This window comes from Indicator indicator, chromosome 1, assembly GCF_027791375.1.
Source record: "Indicator indicator isolate 239-I01 chromosome 1, UM_Iind_1.1, whole genome shotgun sequence".
Classification (NCBI taxonomy): domain Eukaryota; kingdom Metazoa; phylum Chordata; class Aves; order Piciformes; family Indicatoridae; genus Indicator; species Indicator indicator.
The window spans coordinates 123,377,078-123,389,094 of NC_072010.1; positions in this window are offsets into that span (position 1 = coordinate 123,377,078).

The window sequence follows — 12,017 nt, forward strand, 5'->3', positions numbered from 1 at the left end:
ACTCTGCAGACAACCTTTCTTATTTTTGTTCTACGTGAAGCTGATAATGCAGCCTTTGTAAAGAGTTTGCTGTGACAGCAAGGGGAGTTGTGCCTGGATAAAGGCAGAATGATCAGTCATTGTACAGGGAGATACGTGGTATATTTTAAAATGAATTCACCCACAACATTTTCTTAAATACAAAGTTCAAAATCTTTTGTGATCAAGAGGTAAAGTAACTGATGTAAGAAGCTGATCTGCATAGCTGGCCCTCAGAGACAGTAAATGTCATTTGTGAATATTTTATGAATATTTACTTTTTTATTTCATTACAAGTTAAAAAAAAAAAAAGAAAAAAGAAAAAAAAGAAGCATTATGTAGATTAATTCCAAGGCAGAGCTGAAAGGAATGAGTGAACTTACCAGGTACCAGAGAAAAAAGTCTGATTACTGAAAGAAGGTCTAGATGTTGATAAACACATCAGTTTGGCTGCTAGTTAAATGTATTTATGACATAACATGGCTGTCCCAGCAATTTTATAAAAAGGAAAAACAAAGAAAAAAATTGGAAAAAAAAAATTCAAGCTAATTTTTTGCCGATCCCCTTACTCCCTTTATGTGTCTGTCTGACTGTGCCTGACACTTTTGTATTTCACTCCCATGTGTGTTTCACCCTTGTGGGTAAATATTTTACTTTAAAATAACACAATTGGCATCAGGGGGATATAATTTACTTTTATCTTGCCAAAACGTTTTAGAAAACAGTTGTTTACGCAATAAAGCATAATTAAATAAAATTGAATCTGACTTTTTACCAACTTTTTAATCTTCTATAAAAATTGGTCAAAGTAATTGGACTAAGCAATAATGACACATTTAATATAAAGTATTTTTAGATTACTTATAATTGATTTTAAGACATTGACTGATTGCTGTAAAGAGCTTGGTTTTAAGCAGGTGACAAGCTGCTGACAAGCATTAATGGATTTTGCAATGAAGAATTTGAATTGGGAAAGGAATTTTGTCAGAAGAGAATGCATGTTTCTGTCATAAAAATGCATGCCAGGGAAGATGTATGCTACATTCCTGAAAACACCCTAAAAAGACTAAGTTTGAAACTTTTTGGCAGAAAGTATAATGGCCTAAAAATACAACCATTGTATTCAAAACCAAAAGATTTGGGGGTTTAGTCACCTCTCTCACTACTAATATACAAATGTAAAACCACTTAAAGTATGTAGACTATTAAAATCTGACCAAAAAAAAAAAAAAAAAAAAGAAAAGAAAAAGAAAAGTAGAAAGAAGGACACAAACATGCTAAGAAAGGAGCATAAAATCCCAAGCAAGCCTAAAACAGCCCACAGGTGCAGGCAATCTGACTTCTGTTAACTACCCAGCACATTGCTGTTCTTATTCAAAAGCCTGATGATGAGTTAAAGACTTGAGCTTGTTTTCTGGAACCTACAGGTGGGTAGGGAATTTCAGGAGCATCTGTGGAGACAGAAGTGATTCTTACTTACTTTTTAAATTATAGGAATATATGTTTGTATTATCCTAATGTTTTGGTTATGTCAGGAGAGTAAAAGATAACAGAGCTATTATTTTAGAGTTTTAGAAATAAAATGGAGCTATAGATTAACCTCTTAGAATCATAGACTCAGTCAGGGTTGGAAGAGACCAGAAGGATCATCTAGTTCCAACCCCCCTGCCATGGACAGGGGCGCCTCACACTAGATCAGGATGGTAGGGTCGTGATAAATCTGTTTGATCTATGGGTAAGTTTAATATTTTTTAATAGATTTATTGGTCTGGAGAGAGAAGGGCTAACCCTAACTATACAAAAGTACAGTAGCAAAAGTACTGGGTATTTTATTTTATTTTAAAAAAGAGAAAATAACTGAAAATAGGTATTTGCCTATAGAATTGTCTGTGGTGTATGTGCACAAGATTGACTGCCACGTGGTCAGTGCAGCTTCTTGCCAGGGCAAATTAAAGTAGGTGAAAATTGAAGGAAATTACTTTAGGCATGAGGGGCACTGTCAAACATCTCTCAAATCCTGAATGCGATGCCATTTAGAACAGCCATCCAGAGACAGATGGGCTGGAGTTGAAAATGGAGTTTCTTAATTTATTTTTACACTGGGAAAATAAACAATTCTGTATTTTAAAGGAACACAGACTAGGTGTTAAAATATTCAGAAGGCAGTAGATTGGATCTACCAATTCACTGTCACAGCTGTAACTCAGCTGTATTTCACATGCTGGCCTTTACTGTAAGCAGCAAATAACTAACTAATCTCTGCTGCAGGAATGCGTTGCAGCACGTGTCTTGGAGGAATTTTTATGTTCCTCTCTATCTGTTAACTAGGCAATATTTTCAGCTCAGATTTTCTCTTTCTGTTATAGATAAGTTCTCCAAGGTTCTCTGCTTTTCTGCCAAATCTGTGTATGTCTTCATTCATGTAAATACAGATGTATATATGCATGCACACCAGGTTTCCCGGAATGGTGACTCAGTCTACAGAGTTTGAGACCAATCATGGGAAGGTAGAGCTGCCCAGTGTTAAGAGCAGCAATGAGGTTTTTAGGAGGAATAAGGAGTTGCTGCTAAATCTCAGTCCCCCCTTAAGGCGTTCAAACAATTCCGGATGCCACAGCATGTAGCAGAAAATCTATGCCCTTTGATTCTTCATTTTCTGCTACTGAATTTCAGTCCATTTTGCTTAGTGTGGTCCTGAACATTACCCAGCTCTTTTTGTCTGATATTTCAATCTCCCTCTGTCTTGGCAGTGATTCTCAGGTTTGTTTTTTGGTTGTTTTTTTTTTTTTTTTTTCTTTCATTTGACTTCTTTGGCATAAACTATTTGTGCAAAGGTCTTTAATGCCTCCTGTTCCAGGACCACTTTTTAAGAAAGGACTCAAGTAACTTGACTATCAGCAACCAATTCACTTCCATCACACTAATTGACATTTCCCCTTGTTCCTACTAGTCCTGTGATTCTTTAATGAATTCTTATTTTCCTCAGGCTTGACTTCCATTAAATTTGCCTTTTTTGTAGCTGTCTTCTGCCAATGACTTCTAGTCAGCCAGAGCTTAGGTACTTGAGGCACTGTCAAATGCTGACATTCAGAGAGACTAAATCCATTTCATTTCTTTTTCTAGAAGTTCACTTATCTTTTCAGAGAAGGATATCAGGCTAACATGTGCAATCTTTTTTGCAAACTCATGATGCGTTTTGTTCTGTTTTTCATTTACATCTACATGTGAAAGCCTAAAATTGTGGCTATATAGCAAAACAAATTCCATAAGGAAAATGAAGTGGAAAAATAACTTTAGATAGTGCCATATCTACACCTGAAATATAAGACTTTAGATATTGTAAACTCAGACTTCTAAATATGTGTCACATCCCTTACGTACTATAGTGTAGCAGTTAAAACTAAGGCATAACTTTAATCTGACCTTCTTTCATTCCTGTGGTATACAGAAGAGACAGAGAAGCCAAGTTAATGCTGTTCTCTTTCCCCTTTTGTAGGTAAGATGTGGGGGCTTTTTAGATTTTGCAGTTAGTTTGTGTTTCTAACAGGTAAATCTCCTTTATAATTACTTAGCTGTCTTTATTTCTGTCACTTGTACAGAGCTGATAAACATTCTGAGTAAGGATAGCCTTAGAATATTTGCCATGCCAGTGATCGGTAAGTTGCTCCTAAATATGACTTTTATCATGTGAATATTAAGCAAATATAGATAAATATGAAATATTAAGAATATTTGGGGAAATATTCTTTAAAATCAAAGTGCTTAAAAAAAATTTTAGCTATTGCAAGTCATTTAGGTTGGAAACAACCTTAAGGATCATAGGGTACAACCCTTAACCTAACACTGCCAAGTACACTGCTAAACCCCCTGCCCCTAAATGCCACATTTACATGTCTTTTAAATATGGGATGGGGGCTCCACCACTTCTATGTACAAAAGAACCATTTCAGTGAAGAGCTTTTTCCTAATGTCCAACCTAAACCTCCCCTGGTGAAACTCGAGACTGTTTCCTAATATTCTATCACTTGTCACTAGGGAAAAGACACTGACTCCCACCTCTCTTTGACTTTGTAGAGAGCAATAAAGTCTCCTCTCACCCTCCTCCAGGTAAACAAATCTAGTTCCTTCAACCACTCCTCAGAAGACTTGTTTTGGTGGGTTGAAAATTTCCACCAACATTAAATTGCCAGACCAGCTGGAAGAAAACGAAGCTGCATTTACAAACAAGACCACAATCTACAATGAAATGCAATGAATATGTACAAAATATACAGTATTTACATGTATTTACAATTGATAAACAGCACAAGAACACCCCTGGCCAAAACCCAAGGGAGCTGTTAGCTTCCTCTTCCCTGCTCCCCTCCTTACCCGACTGGACACCAAGGGACAAGAGAAAGAGGATAGAATTGTTTTGTTAGTACTTAGCCAAAACAACTAGTGGACCCAACACTGAGTCTTGGGGAAGGCCACTTGCAACTGACCACCAGCTAGATTTAACTCAATTCACCACTACTTCTTGGGCCTGGCAATTCAGCCAGTCTTTTACCCAGCAAAGAGTCAGCCCGTTCATGTCATGAAGAGTCAGTGTCTCCAGGAGAATGCCATGGGAAACAATGTCAAGAGCTTTCCTAAAATCTAGGTAGGAAAAATTTGTAGTCTTTCCGTCACCTACTAAGTCAGTCCCCTTGTCATAGAAGGAGATCAACTTAGTCAAGCATGACCTGCCTCTCATAAACTCATGCTGACTGAGTTTGATGACTGTTGTCCTGTATGTGCCATGTGATGGCACTCAAGACTATCTGCTCTATAACTTTTCCCAGCACTGAAGCCAGGCTCTCAGGTCTGTTGTTCCCCAGTTCCTCTTTCTGGCCTTTCCTACAGACAGACATCACATTTACTAATTGCTGGTCAGCTGGGATTTCTTTGGTTAGTCAGGACTGCTGGTAAACACAAAATAGCCTCCAACTAACATCACCCACATGTCCTGCTTTCTTTGTAAACAGTCCATCAGGGAGCCTTCTCTAGCTGGCTTCTTCACCAGCTGTTTCAGAAACTTATCTTCCATAAACTGCAGAAACCTCCTGGACTGTTTGCTCTTTGTTGTATTTTATTTCCAGCACATGTCTGATAAACTGAAGTCCTCTGTGAGAGAACAAGTTAGCAATTGTGAGACTTCTCTCAGCTGATTATGGAATATTTCATCTGCCTCTTCACTCTGCTTGAGTGGTCTGTAACCGACTTCTACCAGGATATCCACCTTGTGGTCCTCCCTCTTGATTCTTTCCCATAAACATTCAACACTATCATCACCATCATCAGGCTCTAGACACTTAAAACACGGTTTTGCTTAAAATATCTGCCTAAAAATATCAATGCAGAGTTTTGCTGATATTTTTATTGTGCTTCCATCTCTCTAATGAGAAGAAAAATGACACTATGGCAACACTAGCCTAAGGCTAAGCAGTAAGAGGCTTTGTGAGAGAAAAAAAAAAGCCAAAAAAACCAACAATAACAACAAATCAAGCTGGATGGGAAAGAAAATAACTGATATTAAAAGAATCATTTATTCCTAGTTGTTAAAAAAAATATGGAAGTCTAACCCTTTCAACAATGTTTGAGAGATAAGAGAGCTCCCAAGTTCCAAGGCACTCCAGTATTCACTAGCAAGGAGAAAGAGAACTCTGCTTGAACTAAATGAACCTTTAAATGTTGATAGCTCTACATACTTCTATTATGCAGAACTCCAGTGAAAATGGAAATAAATAAATTAGCTGCTACCCATCAGTTCTCTTCAGCACTAAGCAGTCAGGCTTTATAGAGAGGAATAGCATTTTTTTCCCTCTCTCCTTCTTTAAAACAAGTACAGAAAGTCAGTTAATGCTGACAGTCTGCCAAAGGTACTTTAAAACCTGTTTAATATACACCCTAGTTTGAAGAAGAGAGTGAGATGTCAGTGCCTCCTTTTTTGCCGTCTTATTCTTCTTTTTACTTTTTTCCCTCCTTCCCTGGTCAATATGTGATAGCTTTTGGGAAAGAAAGAGAAGCTTTCAGGTGTTAGATGCTAATATTCTTTAATGCTTGGTGTATTTACCTTGGTAAGTCTTGTCCAGAAATGGGTGGGATTTTTTGACAGCTCCAGTATGCTAAGCATTGATCTACTTAAAAAGGGCATCATTTGGTATTCTCAGAGATACTTGAGGAAGTTTGTTTCTCGTTAAAATGACATTCTGCTTTCCAATGCTATTCAGTGTAAGTGTAGCACAAAGCACTGTGTACAGAGTGCAAGGACACAACTGAGCCTTTGTTTCCTGGAGAGTGGTAACCTGCAGTTCATGTACAAGTTGGAAGGGAAAGGATATAATGAAATAGGGATGAAGGATTGAAAAAATAATGTTTCTTTGCTGGGGAGAGCTGCACAATTATGCAAATCATTAGTCTGCCTGGGCACTCTGACACTGTGCTAATTCAGGTAACAAGACAAGCAATGTGTGTGTGAGCACATTAATGATCAATTTCTGTTCCCACTGCATTAGAGCATTTCCCAAATGGTCACCAATCTCTGTGCTGCCTGTACCAACACAGGTATGAAATATAAAAAAACAGGGGTGACCAGAGGCAACAGTGGCAGAACACAGCCTTGCCTGATGCACCCCAGTTGCCTGTTACAGCACCCAGCCTACCACTGCCACTCCTCCCCAGCAAAGGAAGAAGGAAAAAAATAGCTGCTGAGGAATGGAATGGAGGAGCAGGGAGTAAAAAGATAAAGGAGGAGAAGAAAAATTAATTCATGATACAGCTTTCAAGCAGAAAGTTAAAACCAACAACTTGGCTGGAGCAGTGTGTCAGCATTGCAGCAGTTGTGATTAGAAACTTTCTTCACACCTTTTGACCTATTTAGTACTGAAGATTTATGTGTCCATTCACAGCTAGAATCTCATCTTGTTTTTAAAAATGTAAGATTGCCCTCTTTACTTTTAGACATCCTTGTTATTGTAGATCAATGAGAAGGCAAAAAGAAAAAGCTCTGAAATGTTTGTGTATGATTAACAATTTATCAAGTTGACTTATAGCTACCTCTTCCTTTTTAGTTGTTTAAAGAAGGTTTGCAAAAATACCTGAGTGCTAGGGAGGGAATGAAACAGTTCATACTTTGAAAGAAAACACAAAGCAACTGCTGGCACATCTTGAGTCTCAATTGTACAATTATTAGCACATATACTTAACTTGAAGCTTGAAATGACCATGAAATCAAAGCTTTTTCCATTAGTTGTTTTATTTCCTGTATCTTTATTGTACTGCATGTGGGGGGAGTCATCTTAGGAGTCATATTTGGTGAGTCATTGCCACAGTTCATAGAGGATTCATAAAGATACATCTAAGAGCGAGCAGTGTTTGACAGATTATATCATCAGGAATACTCCACACATACAAAAAAGAAAAAAAGAGAAAAGGTCTCATAGTAAAGTTTTCTGCTTAAGATATTTAGATATCTGCCTGTCTTTTAAAAATGTGCTGATGCCAGAAGGAGTAAGAAAGTGATTGTTCTCCTGTACTCAATCCTGGTGAAGCAGCACCTCAAATACTGTGTTCAGTTTTGGGCCTCTCACTACAAGAAAGACATTATGTTGCTGGAGCATGTCCAGAGATGGGCAACAAGGCTGGTGAAGGGTCTAGAGAACAAGTCTTCTGAGGAACAGCTGAGGAAACTGGGATTGTTTAGTCTGGAGAAAAGGATGCTGAGAGGAGACCTTGTTGCTCTTTACAACTACCTCAAAGGAGGTTGTAGTGAGGTGAGATCAGTCTCTTCTCCCTAGTATCAAGTGATAGAACAAGAGGAAATGGCCAGAAATTGTGCCAGGGGAGGTTTAGATTAGATATTATGAAAAATTTTGTTACAGAAGACATGGTCAGGCATTGGAATAGGGTGTCCAGGGAGGTGTTAAAACATGTGGCCATGGCACTTCAGGACATGGTTTAATGGCTTAATGGCTGTGGTGGTCTTAATTTTGTAGTTGGACTTGATGATCTTAGAGATCTTTTCCAGCTGAAGCAATTCTATGATTCCATTAACTCAAAAATGCTGGTCCTTACCTAGACTGAGAACTTATCTCTAAAAATGTGGAACTTTGTTAATTAGAGTAAAATTCAACCTGAAGATTGGATAGATCTGTATCAATCTTAGATTATTTGGGAACTATGTAATTGCTATTCCATTAAAATGCAGAGAGGTAAAGGCATTAACCATAGTCAAGTGTAATAGAGCCAGTTCCTTAGCATTAAAAGCTCCATTAAGATCAGACTGACTTCTCTCTAATGTTTCGTGTCACTTTTGTACTGCATCCATTGTTGCAATCTTGACTTACAGCTTTGCTTTCAGAAGTCTATCAAATTATGACTTACAGATCTGGAGAGAACACCAGAACCAGAAATACTTCCCCCCATTTAAACATTTACAGTTGCTATTCTGAACTTTATCCACCTTCATCTTGCTGTCATTATATACTTTTTTCTGCTGGATGACAGCTGCCTGCTATTACTGATTTCTTTGAACATGGATATTTTCAGACAGTAATTGCCTCTTAACCTTCTGTTAACGGCCTCAATAAAATAGCAAGTAAACAAATCCAGTCAAAATAAGGCAGGTTTCCCAATTTGTCTTCAGCTAGGCTAGGGGCATCCAGCCTGTAATTTTAAAGATTACTTTCAACTTTCAATTTTAAAGATTACTTTCACTCTTTAGAGTAATAAATCTGTTCCAATTATCACCTGATAATTTTTTCCCATTGTGTGATAAAGAAATCAGTCAGTCTTTGTTACAGGACTGTATATCCAGTCATATTTTCAGAGAGCTTACTCCTTCATGCATGGGGATGATTACGTTTTTCTTTACATGGTGCCTCCATCATGTGAATAAAGATGAAAACCCCATCTCAGTTCAGATGTGTCTGTTTTGAAAAGCTCTGATCTTTGCAATTCCACTTGGCAAGTGACTATGTTGTGATACTGCTGTTTGTGGATTAAAAAAAGAGAAGGACTTGTGCAGAGAAACAGAACATTTTAATTTTGTGTTAGGCTCATAAGCAATTAATCTGAAAATGTAGGAACAGTTCACAAATACTACATCAGGCAATCATTGAATCTCTATGTATATTGGTCTGGTTTAGCTAAATACCAATCCCTGTGTTCCAAACACATCACTGAAAGGAGACTGCAAACAGAAGAAAGTTTGGCCAAGTTCATATTGACTTTATTAATAAAGCTTCCTACTGGCTTCCACAGCATAGGATCAAAATCTCAATCATTATGAAAATTATTGAATCCATGCATTGTTCCTTACATTTCATTTATTTTTAAAAGATAAATAGTAGTCAGTGAATTGGGAGCAATCATTCTTCTACAACTCTTAATTGCTTGATAATTTCACAAACTTTATTGTTTTCAGTATAACAATAACTGTTCCTTTTTTTCTGGATAGTAAAACCAAAATGAAAATGGGAAGACTTCAAATAAAAAACCTAATTCTATGATAAGATTATTACTTTTTATTTAAAGATAAAACCCACTGAATAATGCAGATTAGATTCTCATGTTCTTTCATTAACCTTCCTGAGCTTGTATTCAGGTCCAGTGTCTGTATTACTTTTTGTATAATTACAGCTGAAGGGGTGACTGTTTTAGAGTATTTTACAATCCATATCTTAGAAGTTATGTCAGTTTATATTTTCATAATGAACATTTGCAACTTGCTTTCTGTATGCAGACTGCCTAATTAATTTGAATCCAAACAGCCAGTGTTCTGACAAGCCTTCCAGGGCATATTGTTGTGTAATTCCTGTGATGTTTTGAAGAGGGGAGCAGTGGGGACAGTATTTGATTGAGCACCATAACTCATTCTGTTTGGAAACCCCATATATAGTGGTCTGTCAATTATCCACAAGTCTGGGAGAGGAAGTTAATTTACACTATTTTAACAGTCTGTTTAACTGAATTAAGCCTTGTCAGTAGAATGTTTTACTTAAAAGGTTTTGGTTTACTGCAGACTGGAGCTATGGCTGTAAATGTGATCATTTAAGATTCCACAAGCCAAGCAGTATGTGGCTTTGTACCTGAGTAAGAAAATGCAGAAAAAACATTTATTAAGACCAGTTGTGATTCAGTACTACTGTTCCAGAATGGGTCAGTAAAGTGCTGTTACCTTTTGGTTGCTTTTAATTCTGGGTTTTGGTTTACTTTTCTGGTACAGAAAGTGCAAAGATCTTGGTTGTGGGATCAGAGTAGTGCTGCTAGTCAATAAAACCCATGATACATTCTGAAAGAAACACACATTTTCCTGATGTAAACAAATGGTTTTGCTATTGCAGTAGAGTCTTCAATAAATACATTTGATTGAATTATCTTTACTAAAAAGTAAAATATAAATGTTAGCTCTAATTTTCTCTAATTTTTTATTTAGGTAAAGACAGACAATAAAATGTGAATATAAGATGAACAGGATTTTCAGGATAATTAATAAAATCAGAAGACAAGGAGGAAAAACAAAGGCAAAAAAATCTGAAAGGAATTAAAGGGTCTATATTTCCAAAGAATTACAGGGGAAAAGTTATACACTGAAGGCTAGATAAAATCTGAAAGGAGGTTGTAGATAGGTGGGGGTTGGCCTCTTCTCCCAGGCAACCAGTGACAGAACGAGAGGGCACAGTCTCAAGCTACACCAGGGGACACTTAGGCTTGAGATGAAGAGAAAGTTCTTCACAGAAAGAGTAATTGGCCAGTGGAACGTGCTGCCCAGGGAGGTGGTGGAGTCACCATCCCTGGAGGTGTTCAAAAAAAGATTGGATGTGCCACTTGGAGCCATGGTTTAGTTGTCATGAAGTGTTAGGTATTAGGTAATAGGTTGGACTTGATGATCTCAGAGGTCTTTTCCAACCTGGTTGATTCTGTGATGTTCTTTCCTTAATTTGAGTGTACTGGATTTAAAGCTCACTTTGCCTTTCCCGAACAGCACAGAGAGCTCTGGTAAGGAGGTCCAACCTTCAAGGCTTCCCAAGAATGTATGTACAGTATAAGCCCATCTTCATGACGGGTTTGGTTTAAAACTCATCTTGATAAGGCCATTCAGTCATGTTAGTTGTAAGAAATTACATAAAGCATTGCTTCTGAGGGGCAAAGGATGGACAGCACAGATTTTTTTGAGGAATGAAGAGCCTGAGGTGGCAGTTTCACTTAGAAGCTGCCCCAAATGTTTCCTTGTAGTGATGAAAGGGAAAAGTAAAAGCAAATGGATCAAAAGTTAAGGAAGGAAAAGTTAAGGAGAGGAGAGACAGTAAGGACTGCCCTGCAGAAGTCTGGAGAACTCTGCTAGAGACTTCTGCCTCTGCCTGAGCAGGCATGGGAACAGAAAAGCCTCACAAGAGAAAGCAGGTACTGGAATATCTTGTAATAATTCTTACTTGTCTAGTTATGACATTATCCAAACTCCATACAAGTATTAATTTAGAACAAAATTTGGATTCTAAAACTCACTGAAACTGTGGCTTATACAATTATAAGAAATCATTACATCCAACAGACAATATTTTTATCTTAGGATTTTGTGACAGCTGTCTCTAGATAAGGTTCACTTTTTTCATAGTTCAGTACCCTGGGAAGTCTAACTGGTCTTTGAGACTGGGTTTGCATGGAGATAAGGATTTAATAATGTTGCTTTTACTTTATCACAACACCAGCTGACAATTGGACAAGCTTCAGTACATTTTGTTATATCTGATAATATCTTTATTCCTATGTGCACAGTTTAAACACAATATGTATGGTCTTCCAGGGCAGAAACAGCTTTTCTATCTCCATTCAACCAAGTACTCATCATGCTGCTACAGTAAGAACAGTCTTTGAATATTCCTGGGAAACTGAGTCAGAACACATATAATTATAACAGTGGAGTAATTTTGGAAGGAATTAAGATTTAACAAATCTTAGTTACACATAAAATTTTAGGT